The 16,438-nt window shown below is 36.0% G+C and overlaps 1 long non-coding RNA gene across 2 annotated transcripts in view; it reads left to right on the forward strand.

Annotated features, from left to right (window-relative positions):
* The first annotated feature begins 7,796 nt into the window (after positions 1-7,796).
* Positions 7,797-16,438, forward strand: part of LOC141584577 (uncharacterized) — a 54,845-nt gene continuing 46,203 nt past the window's right edge. Inside the window, exon 1 of one of the 2 annotated variants that reach the window (XR_012517695.1) lies at positions 7,797-7,875. This is a non-coding gene — a long non-coding RNA (uncharacterized LOC141584577). The remainder of the gene's footprint in view (positions 7,876-16,438) is intronic. The other variant, XR_012517694.1, reaches the window with a different exon arrangement.

A 16,438-nucleotide genomic window follows, 5' to 3' on the forward strand; every position in this document is an offset into this window, starting at 1 on the left:
GGGAAAACTAGATATTCACATGCAGAAGAATAAAATTGAACTTCTTTATAGCCTATACGAAAATTAACATAAAATAAAGATTTTAACTTAAGATCTGCAACCATAAAACTTCTAGGATAAGGCATAAGGGAAAGCTTCTTGGCATTGGTCTCAGCAGTCATTTCATGCATATGACACCAAAAGCACAGGCAACCAAAACACAAATAGATAAGTGGGACTATATCGAACTAAAAAGCTTCCATGTAGCAAAGGAAATAATGAAAAGTGAAAAGTCAGTCTACAAAATGAGATAAAATATTCACTAACCATATATCTGCTAAGAGCTTAACTTCCAAATTACATAAGGAATTCCTAAAATGTAATAACAAAAAAGCAAATAACTTGATTTAAAAGTGGACAAAGAATTTGAATAAACAATGCTATTCAACCTTAAAAAAAGAAGGAAATCCTGTCATTTGCAACCATATGGATGGGCCTGGAAGACATTAAGCTAAATGAAATGAGTCAGCCACAGAAGGACAAATTCTTCATGATTCCTCTTACATGAGGCATCAAAATGGTCAAATGCATGGATGTAGACAATGAAATGGTGGTTCCCAGGTAATGAAGGAGGTACATTTTGGGGAGTTACTCAATGCATATAAAGTTATAGTTATACAAGTTAAGTTAGTCCCAGAGATCTGTTATATAACATACTTCATATAGTCAACAATAAGATATTGTGTATTTAAATTTTTAAGAGGGCAGATTTCATGTTCAGTGTTCTTACAAAAAAAAAAAAAAAACACAAAGAGACACATGGATATATTTATACTTTCACTGTGATCATGGTAACGAGTGTATATATATGTCCAAACTCACTGAATTTTATATATCAATTATTGCATTTTTTGTATACCAGTTATACCTCAATAAAGCCAGAAAAAAAAATAAAGATATTTTGAAGATGATGTGTAAAATTATCATTGTTTTTAAATACCCAAATCTGAGGGTTGATTGAGAAGAGGAGAAAAATAAATGCAAACAAAAATCTCTTCCTTTTCATAGGCTTTGGGAACTAGAATGGATACTTTAATTTTTTTGATTACTTATGAATGGACATCAAAACATCATATTTCTAGATAGTAGGACATGACAAGACATCATATTTCTAGGTAGCAGGACATGACAAGATGGCTGACTAGAAGCAGCTGCAGTGGGAGGGTCCCACCAAAATGAACCAAACAGTGAGTGAATTCTGCACTGGCAACTGAGACATCCAGTTTTCTTACTGGGACTGACTAGGTGGTTGGCCTGACCCACAGAGAGTGAGGAAAAGCAGGGTGGTGCCAGGGCCCACCTGGGAGCCACATGGGAAAGGGGAGCTCCCACCCCCAGCCAAGGGAGGTGGTGACTGACTCTGCTACCTGACCTGGGAAACTACGCTTTTTCCACAGATCCGTTCAACATGCGGATTAGGAGACCCCCCTAGTGAGCTCACGCCACTAGGGCCATAGGTCCCAAGCACAGAGCTATGCAAACACTCAGTAGTCATTTGGCTTGAGACTACCTAAAACTACCGAGTTCACTGTGGCTGCCTACTGCCTAAGATGACTGAGCTCCCGTGGGGAGAGGCAGCAGCCATCACTGCAGCTCCAGTCTGCCATTTTTCCCCTGCCAGTGCGCGGAGACTGGGCAATTTCGACACAGGAGGAATTCCTCACAGTACAACACAGCGGCTGTGGCAGATCATGGCCGGACTGCCGCTTTAGGCCAGACCCTGACCCATCCCGACCCATCCCTCCTCACCGGGTGGGGTTCTGCCTGTGAGAATTTCAGCAACTTCAGCAAGGGGTTTATGAACAGTACTCTGATCTCCCTGGGACAGAGCCCCTGAGAGGAGGGGCAGCCACAGCCTGCAGATCAGCAGACTTAGTCTTTCCCCCTGCTGGCTCTGAGGAATTTGGGCAATCTGGATGAGCGGAATTTCCCCCAGTGCAGTCCAACACCTTCACCAAGGGCAGCCAGATGATTTTGTTAAGTGGGTCCTGGATCCCCTGCCTCCTGACTGGGTGAGACCCCCTCAGAAAGGGGTACCCAGACACCATATACAAAGCGTTCCCATTGGCATCAGATCAGTGCCACTTTGAGACGGAGATCCCAGAGGAAGAAGCAAGTTGCCAGCTTTACTCTTCTGCAGCCTCCACTAGTAACACCTCTACATGCGGAAGGGACAGGGTCTGAACTGGATCCCCAGCAAACCACAGCAGCCCTATGGAAGACGGTCCTGACTGCTAAAAGAAACAAACAGAAAGCAAAAACAACAATAGCATCAACAAAAAGTCCCCACAAGAACCCCATCCGAAGGTCAGTAGCCTCAAAAATCTAAGCTTGATAAACTCATGAAGATGTGAAGGAATCAATGAAAAACAACAACAACAACAACAAAAACAACAACAACAAAAAAAACCTCAAAAAAGCCAGAGTACCTCTTCTCTTCCAAATGATTGCAGCACCTCTCCAGCAAGAGCACAGAACTGGGCAGAGGCTGAGATGGATGAATTAAAAGAAGGAGGCTTCAGAAGGTGGATAATAACAAACTTCAATGAGCTACAGGAACATGTTCCAACTCAACGCAAAGAAACTAAGAACGATGATAAAAACATTGCAGGAGCTGTTAACTGGAATAATCAGGTGACAGAGAAACAAAAATGACCTGAGGGAGGTGAAAAACAAACATGAGAACTTCATGATGCAACCACAAGTGTTGACAGCTGAATAGACCAAGTGGAGAAAAGAATTTCAGAGCTTGAAGACTATCTTGCTGAATATTTTCTATTCTATTGATACCTGCTTTCATCCCTATTCCTTCAACCTACTGTGCTTAGGCATGTTTATTTTTTCTATGTTCTTGAGTTCTTAGTTTTGGTAGGTATATTTTTATTTTTTTAATGGCTAATAGAAGGATTTAAGTTATAAATGTTTTTCTAAACACAACTCTGATTAGAAGTTTCAACGCATGGTATTGTTTTTAAACATATAATCAGTTTTCTCTTTTGATTCAAAAATTATTTAGCAATTAGTTTTAATATTCACCTATTTGCTGTTTCTGTGTATGCTATTGGCATTGATTCTAATCTTACTACATTTTGTGTTAGGCTGAGATATCCAAGAACAGCATGCCAAGACAGGGTTAATGTACAAAGATTTAAAGGACATGCTTGTGTGAAGGGAAACAGGAAGGGAACTGGCCAAAGCTGGGAGAGCTATCATATAGCAGTGCAATGCTGACCCTGAGTGAGACAGAGAGGGTGGGAAGTATTGGGAAGTATCCTAGACTACCACTGTGTAATTTAAGAAAGTTTGGATAGCACTGTTGAGGAGTCCCGGAGTCGGTTAGCTGAAAATGTGGTCCTCAATCTCCCAGGCATAAATCTTCCTAACTATAACAACAGTACTCAGCCTTTGTTGTAGAAGAGCTATAATGTGATGTTTCAATGCATGTGTATATTGCAAAATGAACAAATTAAGCCAATTAATGTATCTATCTCATAGGTGAGTTATTTCAAACTTTTTGGTAACGTTATATTTTATTTATAAATGTCTAGAGTATATACAAAGCAAGAAAGCTTATCAATGTATTTAATGCATTTTTATAACCATGATAATAAACCATGATTATAGTGGAAGGAAAGGGAGGATGAATCAATATCACTTAAAAATATTGAGGCAAAAATTGTAGAAAAGGTTTGCCAAATGGGATCAGAGAAGTCAATTTACAAGAGGTGATATTAAGAAGGAACTGAAGAGTAGGATTTTTGCCAGCAGAGCGAGGGCATTTGAAACAAGGCAAAGTTAAGTGAGTTGCAGAGGCATAGCACAAAAGACACACCTTGGTAAAATGACCATGCTTCCCAGTTTCCCTGGCCAGTGCCTGCTTATACCCGCTCTCCAGTGTAACTGTTAATACCATCCCTTTCCACTCACAAAGGTATCCTGGTTTCAGGCACAGTGGCTCACAGCCTTTAATCCCAGTACTCAGGAGGCAAAGGCAGGCAGATCATCTGAACTCAGGAGATCTAGACCAACCTGGGCAACATGGCAAAATTCCATCTCTACAAAATTTAGCTGGATGTGATGTTGCATACCTGTATTCCCAGCTATTCAGGAGGCTGAGGCAGGTGTCTCCCTTGAGCCCAGGAGGCAGAGGTTGCATGAGCCTAGATTGCACCACTGCACTCCAGCCCGGGCAACAGAGGTAGACCCTGTGTCAAAAAAAATAAAAAAGTATTCTAGGGTCTCCCTGCCTATTTAAGATGCTGAGAGCTGGAAAGAGCATCATTTTCATTCTAACAACTACAACACAAAAAACTGAAAAAAACTACACAATTGTAGTTATTTAAACCACAGAGAGAAGATTACAGGGCAACCAAATAGCCTAAAATCTAATCAAAAAGATTCCTCTTCAAGGAAAAATGAGACACGAGCCCATCACAAGCACAGAGCATGGAAGGAAGAGTTGCTGTTACAAATAGATAAAAAGTTAACTGTAATTGTTAATGAATTATAAAGCTGGTTGTGGGTGGGTATAAAAATATGTAATCCATGGAACTATAAACTCATGGGGGATTAGCACCCACTCATAATCTTTTGCATGGAACACAACTAATGTTGATGAGAAACTCTGAGGTCAGGGAGGGAAAACAATAAAAATCTAACTTAGTATTATGACTTGGAAGAGGGGAGAAGCCACCACTGTAAGAAAGGCTCAAAGCCCTGGCAGAACCATCTCCCGCTGTGAGTTTTAAACCCTTGAGGAAAGAGCAGCAAGCCCTGTCAACTTCGGGGCACAAATTAAGATCCATTACAGCTGAAGAAAGGGTAAAAGATAAAAAATACTTTTATTTTTAAGGAAACCAAGCTCAACCCTATCACTGGAGGAGTAAGAAGCTCCTATACTAGAACTACCAAAAATATAAGATAGGTTTGCCTGTCAGAGAGGTGAGCAGCAGTATGACTGACAAAGCTCCATCCCTAAGGCCCAGGACACAAGGCCAGCCTAAGAATGAGGCTGGAGCAGTACAACAGAGAAACTCCTTTCCACTTCTATATTAATTAGAAAGTCACAATTAACAATCTACAAAGTCTGTCTCTGTGAGAGCTAAGAGGACTGAGACACCCACTATGAGGTGCAGGCACAAATGGAAGGCTGAAAGCCAAGGGTGGAGCAAAAACATTCAGCAAAACCCTCTGGCAAGCCAGCTCCCAAGATAAACACAAGATAACCCTTCAGGAACTTAAAGTCTGTGATACACTCAAGGAAACAATAGCAATAACAAAACTCAAACCAGCTAGATATGGAGTAGATTGAGTCAACTGCCTGCACTTATTGGTCTAGCAAAGAGGCATGTCTATTTTCAGGCACATAGGTTATTTTTCCCTTTCCCTACTGGAGCCACTCATAATGACTGGCATTCAGTAGAAGAAATAGAAGGCTCAGAAACAAGTAAGAAAAAGAACCCACTGTAAAGAGACAAAGCAATTAATAGACCCAGACTCAGAAATGGCCTAAACATTGGAACTATTGGAAAGGAAATTTTAAATACCTATTATTAATAAATTGTAATTTGTCATGGAAAACATGGTCAACAGCCATGAACAGATGTGGACTTTTGCAAGGAAATGAAAACTAGTAAAAAAGAGTCCATATGGAAATGCTAAAAATATCTATCAAAAATGAAGGTGAAATAGTTTTTAGGACAAAAGAATAAATACATACAAATATACATATATACATATGTAAAAGAATTTAATATCAGCAGACCTGCACCACAGGAAGTATGTCAAAAAACAAGCAAACAGAAAAAAACAAAACAAGTCTTTAGGCAAAGGAACATGATACTAGACCGACATTTGAATCTATACACACACATGCAAATCAAAATCTCTAGGAATAGTTAACATGAAAGTAAATAAAAGAGACACTTTTTTATTTTTAATAACTCTAAATCACTTTTCTTTAGACATTCGGTGATACACTAAACTATCATTGAATGCCTTAAAAACACTGGTAGCAATGCATTAGGGATTTATATCATATGTAAATATATAATGGATAACATCAATCAATAGCACAAAAGATGAGGGGGAAGAATTGTCAGTATGCTGTTTTGTGAACCACAATCTAAGTGAAGCAGTATGATGCTATTTGAAAATACACTGTTATTAATGATGTGCATTGAAAACCCTGCAGCAACCACTACATTTAAAAAGATACATATAATAAGCTAATCATGGAATAAAATAGAATTATGTAAATTACTCAATCAAAAGTAGACAAAAAAAGAGACTAAAAGGAATAGAGAACAGATGGAACAAATAGAAAATAGATAGCAAGAAATAAATTTTAATTTAACTATATATATAATTTATAAATGCATTTATATCAGTCAGCATTCTCCAGAGGGACAGAACCAATAAGATACACAAGAAAGATAATTTATTAGGAGGAATTTGCTCATGGTCACAAAGGTGTAGTCCTAGCACAAGCCATCTGCAAGTTGAAAGACCAGAGAGGCAGTAATGTGGCTCCCAGGGAAGCTGGTAGCATGGCTTAATCAAAAGCCTTAGAATCAAGGAAGTCTGAGAGCCTCCAGGAGGCTTCTGTTGCAAGTCGCAGAATCCAGAGGCTGAAAGAATCCGGAGTCTTGACCAAGGGCAGGAGGAGAGAAAGGTATTCTGCTTAGGTAGGGAAGAGAAGAAGCCAGAGAATGCTGGGTATCCCCTTTCTTCTGTCTGTTGTCCCCCAACCAATTGGACAATGTCTACCTATATTGAGGGTGAGTCTTCCTGTCTCAATCCACTGACTCATGGGTCAATCTTCTCTGGAAGAATCTTCCAAGACACACACAGAAAAAATTATTCTACTAGCCATCTAGACATTCCTCAATTCAGTCAAGTTGACAGCTGATAATAACCATAACAGCACTAATGGAAAGACAGAGATGGTCAGATTGGCTAACAAGCAACTTTATTTTGTCCAGATGAAACTCCTCTAAATATAAAGGCAAGTGTAGATTAAAAATAAAAGGATGGAAAAAGATATACTATACCAACACTAATTAGAAGAAAACTGAAGTGACTACATTCATACCAGATAAAATAGACTTCAGATCAATGACTATTTCCAGGAAAAAAAAAAAAAAGAAGGAACATTATAAAGCTGTGGCTCAGTACAAAGGAGACTGAAATAATTTTGGTAAAGTGAGACTATTACATATCTTAACTCCTGTGGCAATTACACAACCATACACATTTGGCAAATGTATAGATCTATACACTAAAAAAGATGAATCTTGTATGTAAATTATACCTTAATGAATCTGACCTTAAAAATGTAATTTTATGTAGAAGTGAAACAAGAACAAATTTATTTTCCCAAATGTCTACTCAATGTTTGCTAGGTAAATAACACTGTTTGAAGGGATTTCAGCAGTCCCCTGCTATATGATATCCCTTCTTTTTAAAATATATTCAGAGTGCATATACATAATGACTTTTTCCATTAACATTTTTATTGACATAAAATTCTACCTTAAAGGTTTAATTAAAAAAAAATTTTTAAACGTGGTCTCACTCTGTCACCTTGACTGGAGTACAGTGGTGCAATTGCTGCCCAATGCAAACTTGACCTTGCAGGGCTGATGCAACCCTTTCACCTCAGCCTCCTGAGTAGCTGGAACTACAGGTGCATGCCACATGCCTGGCTAATTTTAGCTTTTAGTTAGTTTGTTTATATTGTAGAGACAGGGTTTCACCCTGTTGCTTAAGCTGGTCTCAAACTCCTGAGCTCAAGTGATTTGCCTGCCTCAGGTTCCCAAATTGCTGGATTTACAGGTATGTGTCATTGTGTCTGGCAAGGCTCATTTTATTTATTTAAGAATGCTTTTTCTTTTATTCCAAATTACCTTTCTTTTCATACTAAATCTGTAAGCAAGCAGGTAAAATAATAAACATAAATGATTCCATTTTCTTCAAAAACTACTTCAAACATTCATACTGAAGTTTGTGATTCTATCCTTGGTCAGGAATATTTATTATTTTTAAATAAAGTAGATAAAAATGTTTCCTATGCAATGCCTACATACATGAAAGGGAATGTATTATGGGGAAATTGCTCAATTGCATGCCACCATATGGAAAAATAATTAGAAGTAAAAGAGTATCAGAAATGATACAGGGATTTTGAATTACTTTTTTTTTTCATATGGTGCATTGATCAATCAATTATCTCACACAATAAACCATAGTCAGTATATTATAAAACTCATTACCATGAATTAGAAAGAAGTGAGAAATGTTAGTTTATCCTTTAAGTACTAATGCCATAATATTTACTATAATTTTAATATCTTGTCTTGTGACTTATTGATCATCCAGTTTTAATTGAAAGAAAGATATCTTAGGTAATGCTGCACACTGAGATAAAGAAGTAAACATTTTTGGAAATAAAGCAAAACACTGTAAAATTTCTTTCCAGAGACTGCACATACTTTGGTAACAAAACATTATATGAATTTAGAGTTAAAGTGCATTTCTAAAAGAATGTATCTGTTCTCATGCCTAGGGCTTCCTACACTGCATACTTTGTTTAATACGGGCTGAAATCTGCTCAAAAGCAGATAAATACATTTAATATTGCCTGGTGAAATAGGCCATCTCTGCTTCATAGTATGCAATAGTGTACTGAAATCTCTGCTTCATAGTATGCAATAGTGTACTGAATTGATCCCCATAACTGTTTATAATATTTTTGCTTTGCATGAAAGGGAAGAAAACCCCTCTCCACAAATTTTTATTTATTTTTATTATCTCTTATTGTATAGCATTTTAGAAATAATTCAACACCAAATAAGAAGATGGCATTTCTTACAATTCTGTCATCTCAATAAATCTAACTTTAAAATTTTTTGCATTTTTTGAAGCCTTAGCAATATGTGTACAACATTTTTAACACTGTAGTAAACATAGTGACAATACCATGTATGCATCTATTCACTATTCAACAAATATTCATTGAGTGCTAACATCATTTTAAGACCTTAGGATACATTACAAACCAAAAATATTTGCCTTCATGAAGTCTAAACTTTCAGAGGCTGAATACAGATAATATAAAACAAGTACCCAGCAATTTGAGAAGCTGAGGCACGTGGATCACTTGAAGCCAGGAACCTAGGCAACAGAGAGAGAGCAAGGGTGACAGCCAAAGCGAGAGTGAGAGAGAGCAAGGGGTGGGAGGGGAGGGAGATAAAGCAGGGGAGAGGAAGAGAGGGAGGGAAAGGGGCGAGGGGGTGAGAGGAGTGAGGGGGAGAGATGGGGAGGGGAAGAGGGGGCAAGATGGGGGGAGGGGAGAGAGAGGACAAGAAGGAGAGGGGGCAGAGGGGGAGAGGAGGAGATGGGGAGAGAGAAATACATAAAGCAGGTTGACATTAGAAAGTTTTACCACACCATGTGGGTAAAAATCAGACAAGATGTTGCAGAGGAAAGGTGTGCTAGGAGTTTGGGGAAGAGCATTGAAATTTTAAATAGGATAAAAGAGTAGACCTCCTTGAGATGCTGACACTAGAAACAATCTTAAAAGAGATGAAGTAGTTAGTCAGGTGGATATTTAGGGAGAGAGGTCTAGACCAGGGTCACAGCCAGGGTGAGGTCCCTGGGCAGGGACATATCTAGGAGGCCAATGTGGCTGGAATGCAGGGAATAATAAGGAAAGTCATAGGAAATGAAGTGAGGGAGGGAATGGCGGGGGTCAGGACAGGGCCTTAAGAGCTTTCTGCTTGGAGTTTATTCTTTTCACTTAGAATCACATCAAAAGCATTTCCCATACTGTTACATTCTCTTCTTCATCAGGTATACGGTATGACAGAGAGGAAATAATTCCCCTAGTGGTGGCGTTCTGACCAATGGAGCATAACCAACCTTCTAGGAAAAAAGAAAACAGAAACAGACACACACCAGATAGACTCTATTTTTGGAATCTGTCTTCTTACTTCACAATTTATTTCCACTTATTTTTTCCTATTCCTGTTACCACATATAGATGCCTAGAAAAAAATACCCTGCTAATGTTTATATACCTTAAAGTATTGGGGTCTTGATCTTTTATATTTCCACCTTTCATTTTGAATGTGAAAGGAGCAATTTTAACAAAAAGGGAAATTGCAAAGAAGAAAATCAGACATTGGAACCTTTCCCCATAGTGTATAAAGAAAGACCCTGTTTGAGGACCTGCTAGAAAATAAAACACAATAATGGTATTTATGACAGATGAGTCTTTAGTTAACTACTGTGTTTACCCTCCCGTGAATGTATGTTGCCAGAACTGGAATTTGGTGGAAAAGTGACTGTTTAAAACCATGCAATTCTGAGGCCCATATACCTTCTACTATAGCTTTAAGAAAGTATGTTCTCTTCCCAGGAGATAGTGTTAGAACTGATATGCCTCACACCAGTGTTTCACCTCTCTTTGCTAGTTATTTTGAGAGCTTTACTCACTTTTTCAAAACTATCGTTAGCATCCTTTGTATATGGTATAAACAGAAACCAGAGCCTGCTCATTACTATGAAATGCTTTCATGATCTCATATTATTCTTTTTAAATGCAACCAGCTAAAATGTGTTCTTGAAATGTGACAATTAATCAACAGATCCAAAGCAAATTTCCCTTTTTGCTTTCAAGTACTAGTTAATTAGATGATTTACTATTTAAATGCTACTCAACCTATGTGACTGTTCATTATATTTATTTCCTGTGTCAATATAAATGTAAAAACCTTAGAATAAATAATACATAAAACTGTGCTCATTTCATTTCTTGCTATTTTGCCAGTTTCACATTAGATGCATTCCTACCTGGAAGCATATTGGTCAGCTGAAGTCTCTCACATCTTTACTATTTATTCCTTATAGAAATATTCATTTCTAAGAATTACAAGGGAAATATTTCAAGATTTTTTTATAATTGATAGCCATATTATATTCAATCATTCTCCTTTTATTACTATCAGAGCTGTTTAACTTGATATACTATCAGTTTGTAAAAACACGCTTTTGGTTTCTGTAAGTTCATGATTTCTGTCATTAATACAATTTAATAGAGTAAATAAAGGTATTAGTTAACACATTAATATATTTCATTAACCTTAAACAACTATTTATAGGAGGCAGAATAATTTCTAATGACTAAAATGCATATCCTCCTATTTCCCCATTGTTGCTTCTAAGCCATTTTTTCCCTCATCTCTGGGCATCTCAGTTCCTTGGCATGCCCCTCCAAAGAGCTTTTCCTCTATAACTGTACTACCTTAAAAAATCTCACTTACAAACTTCTCCACTTCTAATCTACAATTTGTTGCTCTAGCACTTGAGTTTTAATAACGCCTTGACTTTATCAGGACCTTTAATCCATTCACTTCACTGTTGCTCACCTCCACGTTCCCACATCCTTTTTATAGATCCAGTTTAGATTCCAGGTCTATACAAATAAGCATTCTTTTTCCCTCAATACCTTTGCCTCTGTAAATGCAAATGTTCCCTCACTTGGTACCTGTATTCGTAAGTCTCAATAGCCAGTCACACATTGTCAAGCAATTATATTGCACCTCTTTAATAAATTGCATTTCCTTAGTCTCTGAAATGAATACTTCAGAACTGCTTGGTTTTTCTCTGTGTGTCTTATCCTTATCCACATCTCAGCCAATGACTTCCCTTTACATATAGAGAAAAAATCAATTCTATCAGATGAGAACTGTGTCCTCTTCCCACATCCAAATTCATCAACCACCCTACGTGTGTACTTCATTTCCTTTGACATAGAAGAAAATGTCTCTTTTTTTCTAGTATGAAACTTCCATATGTCTTCTGGATTACCCCTACAATCAGGTTTCTAGGTAGTACCAGCCAGTCATTAAGAATAAAGATAAATTACTTATCCTCTGTGTGCCTTCGTTATCTCCTGCATAATCTGACAATAATAATAGTACCCCACTTAAACTGAATGAGGAGATAATAAATTAGCAAGTGCAAAGTGATTATATCACTTTGATAAAATCTGGGCATAATAAGTACTTTATAATTGTTCATCATTTAAGTTTTTTCTCAAAGTTTTTGTTTATGTAACTTTCCTGGTATCCCCAGAATCAATTTTTCGCTTTCACCAAGATCATCTCTATCAGTATACAAAGATGACTTAAAAATTTTCTTTATACACCAGGTTTGCCTCCAACTATGCCTCACTGTACAGTATATACTCACTATCTGTACCCACTGTCTTCACTTTCTCACTTCCAGTTATATATTCAACCCTCTCTAATTAGGCATTGAAATCCACCACTTAAAGAAATTTATATTTCCAGTTGTTCAGTCCAAAGGTTTACATTCTGCCTTTAAATTATATCATAAATATTGTTACTTCTCATTCACCCCATACCATCACCTGGGTTTGAGCCTCTAAAAGCTTGCATGTGATTCTAGCAATAGACTTCTAACAAATTTCCTACTACTTAATATATATTAACAAAAGCCTTTTTAAAATTATGAATCAATGCATGCCACCCCATGCCTAAAAATACTACTTTTTAAACTGACAGTGGAATAATATCTAAATTTTTTACCAAGAATCATGCATAATCTCAAAATATAGGATCAAACATGGTTGATAATTATCACATTTTCTTCTAATATTTTTGATGCTTTGTGCATAAAATATATCATTTATAGATATAATTTTGGATCCCAGTTTTTAATTTAATGACATGTGACAAGAATTACCTATATCATTAAAATGCATATTTTGAGCTGGGTGCAGTGGCTCACTCCTGCAATGCCAGCACTTTGGAAGGCTGAGACCAGCCTGGCCAACATAATGAAACCCTGTCTCTACTAAAAATACAAAAACTAGCCAGCATGGTGGGCTCACGCCACTGCACTCCATCCTGGGTGACAAGAGCAAACTTCCATCTCAAAAAAATAATAAAGTAAAATAAAATGCTCACTTATATTTTCAATAGGAGCATAATATTTCATCATATGAATAGAACACAATTTACATAACTAGTCTTATTTATCCAGTGTGGAACATTTGGTTTTCATGAAGTCAGAACAGAATCTCAGTTTGACTTATTGACAGAAATCTTGTGGCAAATGAGACAGAATACAATTTCCATAAGAATTAGGTAAGAAACCTATGACTCAGGAAAGGGCCATACCTAGATGATTAGTTTCCAATGGAAAATTCTGTAAATGAAATAGCATTTGTCTACTTTATGCATACTAAGTATATGTGTAGAGATAAGAAGTTTTTCTGGCCTTTAAAATAACTGCTCTGAGAATTAGTTTTAAAAGAGTAAATTTTAAAAACTAATGAAGTAATGAGAGGGTTGAGTAGATACATTTTTGAGGCATACCAATACAACATCTAAAGATCTTTAGTTAGTATTAGTGATCAGACCGCCAGACCTGCTAACACACTCAAATTGAATCATATCAAAATTTGGGTGAATTGGAAGGAAAAGATCTACCAAACCTCTATGCTACCCACAGACTTCAAAATATAAAGGTATATTGTTCAATAATATTGTCAATAAATAGTTACTTTAGTACCGTATTTATCAAGAATTTACCAGTGGTCAGTTTTAATAAACAGTGATACTATATTTTCTCTAGAAAAGGCATTGTTAGCTTTTGGTAACATGTATGCCTTCCTTATTTGCAATGTATTTTTTAAAAACACAGAGCCTCCCCCGGAAATATGTGCATATAAACATAAAATTTTGTGTCCAGATTCAGGAGATTCAGAGATGCTCCAATTAATGTTTTATCCTAGCTTTAAAATCATCATGAAGAGTGTTCAAAAGCATTTTCATTGACAGTATCAGTAAATGTAGCCCATTAGCAAAAGAAGGGTGAAAAAAGAAAAAAAATCTATAAAGCAATCACAAGATTTGAAAATGCACAGAAATTTATAACAGTGGTAAGCAGCTCTATACATCTCATGTGACAAGTCCATGATTGTTTAACTGGATTTAAACAGAGTATTATGATGGATATTCAGAGCACATTCCCTGAGTTATCAAGAATGACTAAACCATCTTTGCACTTTGTGTCTCAAAAGGCACTTTAGAAAGGATTCCACCAGAAATGACTTAAAAGCATTAGAAGTTTTAAAAGGAATAAGCCCAACATTTCACCTGAAGAAACCATCTCTTTTCCCAATCATGCCAGATTAGTAAGTTGCTACTGTGGCAATATCAATCTCCTAGCGAATAATTCTAGCACTCTCCTCAAGCTTGGAGACTGTTCTTAGTTACCATATCATTTCAACTAATTAACAGGTGTGTTTAAAGAATCAGTTTCTTAAAGAAACTTTTACAATTTTGTAAAAATTGATTTTTGTAATAAATTGATGTAAGTTAAATGAGTAAGATAATTAATCATTAAGGAAATCCCATGGCAAAAGATTCCTTTAATGTGAGTTTCTGTAAAATTCATCTTCCTTACCGCTTTGCATGTACTAGGATGACTATAACACAGACAATAAACAAGTATTAGTGAGGATGTGGAGAAATTGGAACTCTCATACATTGCTCATGGAAATGTAAAATGGTTCAGTTGCTTTGGAAAACAGTTTGTCAGCTTCTTTTAAAAGTTAAACATGGAGTTAGCATACAAACCAGGAATTCCAATCCAAAGTGCATAACCAAGAGAATTGAAAATGTCTGTCCACACAAGAACTTGTGCATAAATGTTCATAGCATTCCAAGCATGTTCATCATAGCTAAAAGGCTGAAACAGCTCAAATGTCCATGCACTGATGAAAGACTAAGTGTTCTATATCTAACAAAAAATGAAAATGGAAATATTATCATAAAAAAGAAATATTGATTTATGCTACGACAAGGATAAACCTTAAAAACATCTGGCTAAGTGAAAGAAGCCAGACACAAAAAGCCAAATATATAATTCCATTTATGTGAAATATCCAGAACAGACAAATCCATATAGACAAGAAAGTACATTTGTGGTTTCTGAGGGTTGGTAGAAGGTGGGAATGGGAAATGACTGCTAATGGGTATGAGGTTTCTTTTTGGCACATTTAAAATATTTTGAAATTAGGTAGAAGTGAAGGTTATATAATTAGTGAATAGACTAAAAATCACTTAATCTTATACTTTAAAATACTGAATATTATGTCATATAAATTATATCTCAATAAAAACATTTATCAATTTGTATATCTCATACATAAGCTCTTGAAATGAACCATACCCTTGATGTATTTTTTTCTTTTATTATGACCTTTGTAACTGAGCCCAGAGGCTTTCACATAAAGGAGTGTGTCTCTAATAAAGCAAAGTTAGAAAAGGGCCATAATTTTGAGGACTAGTCATATCAACAAAATGATTGTTAGTCATTTTTTAGATTAAATACATGAGAAAAATGAAGAACTAATTATATCAGTGGTTTCTCTCTCTCTCTCTCTATATATATATATAGATAGATAGATAGATAGATAGATAGATAGATCTCTCTCTCTTGCTCTCTCTCTATATATATAGATATTATATATATATATATATATATATATATAGATATTATATATATATATATATATATATATATCAGGAAATATAACGTGGAAGAAAGTGTACATATATATATATATATATATATAGAGAGAGAGAGAGAGAGAGAGAGAGAGAGTGTGTGAGAGAGAGCGAGAGAGAGAGAGTACACTTTCTTCCATGTTATATTTCCTAACTGATATATTCAGTTCAAATTAAGTATTTGATATTTTAGCTACAAAGCAATGCAACCCAGCCTGGGGATGCTGAAAATTGTTAATTATGAAAATGACAGAGGAAAAGAGAAAATATTTAGCAAATACATTACAGCTGTATATGAAGGAAAGTAATAAACCTATGCATAAACTTCTGTGGTTTATGAGAGTATCATATATTTTATCATTAGGCAGAAATCATGAGGTAGCAGAGAATATACTAATAATCACATATATTTTCCAAAACTAGATGAATTGCCTGAGACTGAAAAGGTTACATTTGTTGTTTATAACATAATGAGAGTATTTGATTATTTTCCCTCAGGGAAGAATTTTTCAATATTCTACTGAGTATAAAAAATACCCTCTCTTCTTTCACTGTTTAAATGACCTTGTATCTTTTTATCTAATAAAGCAAAACACTCATTCAACAGTTTAAACTGTTGTGTAAACTCAGGCTTTTTTTTTCTTGGTCCTCAGAATATGACCCATGTGTAATTTGTAGCCCTGTCATGAAACTATTGGAATTTCCTCTCTTTATTCTCAGTTGACATTTGTAGGCATAGAGAATTCTGGGTAATTGTTTCATGGTTTATTTCATAGAATATTTTGTTATAATGA

The sequence above is a fragment of the Saimiri boliviensis genome, chromosome 5, assembly GCF_048565385.1.
Source record: "Saimiri boliviensis isolate mSaiBol1 chromosome 5, mSaiBol1.pri, whole genome shotgun sequence".
Classification (NCBI taxonomy): domain Eukaryota; kingdom Metazoa; phylum Chordata; class Mammalia; order Primates; family Cebidae; genus Saimiri; species Saimiri boliviensis.